The sequence below is a fragment of the Urocampus carinirostris genome, chromosome 10 (genome assembly GCF_059441175.1).
Source record: "Urocampus carinirostris isolate Australia breed hairy pipefish chromosome 10, RoL_Ucar_1.0, whole genome shotgun sequence".
Taxonomy (NCBI): domain Eukaryota; kingdom Metazoa; phylum Chordata; class Actinopteri; order Syngnathiformes; family Syngnathidae; genus Urocampus; species Urocampus carinirostris.
The window spans coordinates 27,011,936-27,015,550 of NC_142358.1; positions in this window are offsets into that span (position 1 = coordinate 27,011,936).

Below are 3,615 nucleotides of genomic sequence, written 5' to 3' on the forward strand. Positions count from 1 at the left end.
TGACATGCCGTCCACTTTCAGAGACACACACTACTAGTACTAGTACCATAATAGGAATAAGCCTGAAAAAAGAACCCGAGACAAATTGCCATGAATTTTATTTTATTTACTAGTATATTAACACATCACATGCTACAGAAAATAAAAGTTAATTACAATTGGTTCAAAAGAATATAGTGTTATAAAAAAACGCAACTTCTATTAACATTTCCCAATGGCATTTTGTCACCCCTCACTTTGCACAAAAAGAAACCATGGCTTTTGTATGATTGCTGGAAACATGTAAAAGTGTAGCTTCATTTCAGTCACTAAGCAACTGCAGCATGCAGTGCTCAAACGAGCAAAATCGGTTGGTCATCAGTTTAAAAATGTGTTTGGAATACTACAATTGGATATACTGTATTAGAAATCTGGTAATGAGGATTAGACAGTTTTTCTTTGTTCAAGAAGGCGCATATGTATCACTGCTAACTATCGTAAAAGAAATAGAGTGTTTTAAAGTCAGTCATCTTTAACGTCTAAAGGACAGGTACATGTCTGCAATAATACTGTTGTGAGTCACTTGACTTAATATACGAGATAGAATTCGGATTTTGACATGGGAAACCTCGACGCAGGCAGATATTGTCAAGCCACATCTGTGTCATGTGGGGAACAAAACAATGATTGTCGCTAAATGAGGAAGGGACTTGAAATTAAAAGGCCATTGAGCCAACTCACAATCACACACTTCGGCTAGAAATGAATAGGCTAAGTCCCTCAAGAACCTAACTACAAAGAAAAACACAAGCTATTGAAAGCAATAAGAACATTGGTGCAAGATGGCAAACAAAAACAAAAAAATACAATACAAAGGGACAAAAGCACTCATTTTCCTACCTGACATACTGTAATTGTGGTGCATGATTTTGCTGAGTTCTGCTAGAAAACAGCAACGTGGACTACAATTTGTTGAGAGGACTATCAAAATAAATAGAGTTTAAGAGAATCACAATGCGCCATATCCTATCCGTAAACGAACAAACAAAATAAAAAGTACCGTATTTTCTGGACAAAAAGTGAATCTAAAAGCCCCAATTTGGCCAGAAACGTGTAAGTTTGCCCAATAACCCGATGTACTTTACATAATGCAAAATACGGTGGATAAAATAGGCATTGCATACAGCGTTTACACATGTTCATTACTACATGAGGTTTTATGGTACACTACTGTATTTGTGCAATGATCAATCAGATGATAAATGTCAAACACAAAGTTTGAAGAAAAAAATAAATCCGTATAATGGAAATCGAACCCAGGTTGCGGCGGGGTGAGAGCCAAAACCAAACCTCTAGACCACCAGTGTTACACACACAAGACATTAGATTCTATCTCATTATCAGACCATTTTTACCCACACAGCCAGAAACAAATGTTGGAAAAAAGAGTAAACAGTAAGTTGCCCTTAAAGATATAAAGGCAAAAGAAAGCATGACGAAGGAAACAACTATTTCGTGTAGCTGATGGTGAACCAGACTGGAGAGATGTATCCCTTGTCTTGTTTTTTTCTTTTGCATTTATTTATATCTTTTCAGGGCAACTTTGTTTTTTCCCTAACATCTGTTCCTGGCACCGTGAGCAAAAGTAGTGTGATAATTCTATAAAATGGAATGCCTTTTCATATGTCATCTACATCACTAGTGGTTGAGTTTGGACATTCGTTGCCGTGACTCAGGTTCGATTCCAGTTACCTACAATGGTTTGCGACATTTTCGACTGATCATTGATTGCACTAATATATATAGTAATTTGGTTATACACCGTTCTCTTACTGGAATTTTATTTCCACGCACCTTATATTCGAAAAAACTGATGACAAAATCCTTTTTTGGGGGATGGGTGCGCCTTAACAGTACTTTGAGAGTGGTGATGAGTGAAGATTGATGAAAAGTTTCATTAACTTTCCAAGAAGGATCACTACTGAAGCCATGAAAGTCATTCCAGATAGTAGCTTTCGTCACAGGATTTTGTAATAAATAAGCCTTAAGAACTATCGATGCATGTACATTTTTGGGGGGATAGTTTTGAAATTAGCATCAGAGGTTTATTTTTAGTGTGACCTTGGTGATGACCTTAGAAAATATATGGTGCAGCTCTGCAAGGTTTATCGTTAAAGGTACAGTGAGTAATATTTAGTGCCTCCTAGTGGTGGAAAAAACTTTCATTTAGTAAAAAAAAACAAAAACATGATTTGGATACTAGGCAAAAATACCTGAAGTATCATACCAATGTTAATTTTTATATAGAAATCATAGTTCAAGAAATGTGTATTTCTTTTACATAGGGGAATCCCTACCTAGAAGTCGCCGCCATGTTTGTTGGGCATGTTGCTGCTACGTTGTGGCTTTTGTTCACCCTAGGCAATACATTAAGATTTGGTGTACAATTATTACACACTAGGGCTTTAATATGCACACACAGTTTAGTTTTTTTCCCTTCATTCTCTGATTAGAATAAAGCCGGGCATTTGCTACTGAAAAAATACTTAAGATTCATACTTAATAGTTATGTTTGAAAAATTGGTAACCTAGTAACCTTGTAATGAGTTGACTGTATTAGTGCAATTCTAAACGGTGATGTCATTCAAAGTCTTGCCTGCTACCCTAATACAACAATATAGTAAAAAAAAGTGTCATCTTTTTTTAGTCATTTGTGAGGTCATTGATTCGCAGAGCAGATAGCAGTATAAATCGGCCGGACATCAAGAGTTAGTTCAATTGTGTGATGTAGACAGGTGAGGTGGATAATGAAGTAAATAAAGAAGAAACTGACAATTGATATTAACGCACAAGTCAATTCAAGGGATTCCCCCAAAATAATACTTTTTTTAGGCTACCGATAATCTGAACAAAACATTAGATTAGGGCTGAGCAATACACTATACTGATTTGATGAATTCATTTCAAAAGTCAACAATTTGAAATGTGATTAATGGAGAATTTGAGAGTTTGAACTGATGAATTTCATTTGAATTCTCGAAGCTGGTGCTGATCATTAAACAACGGTTACTATCTAGTGAATTGTGGCATTTAAGTAAAATTAAACACAAACGAGTAGCTATTTTTGACGGGCTGTGCGTATTAGGTTTGCATTAAAACTGTCAAATCAGTTATTCTTGTCTAAAAATGGTCCACAACAAATATTTTTCATACAACAAAACTTCTTTAAATAAAAAAAAGTTGTAAACTGATGAAAGTTTGGTGCCATATTGCCCGGCCCAACATTAGATGATAATCATATCTGCAGAATTTGGGTCAAAAAGCAAAATCCATGTTTTTTACCATCTCTTGGGGGGCTATTTTGAATGGAGATAATATTACAAACTCTTTGGCTTCAGCAAACTACAAATCACAGATCACCTGCTTCAGAAACGGAGCCATGATTGGATGTTATCTAAAGCCGGAGTGAAGGTGCTCTTTCTCTCAGCTGCAGGACGGCTTGCAACGGGCTGGTTTAAAAATCTTGACCTAAGGGTGTACACTGACACTGTACTTTTTACATAATAGCATGTAGGGACAATGTCACGGCAAATAAAAGAATCAGGAGTCTTTTCCATACAAAAACCCAGGATGACT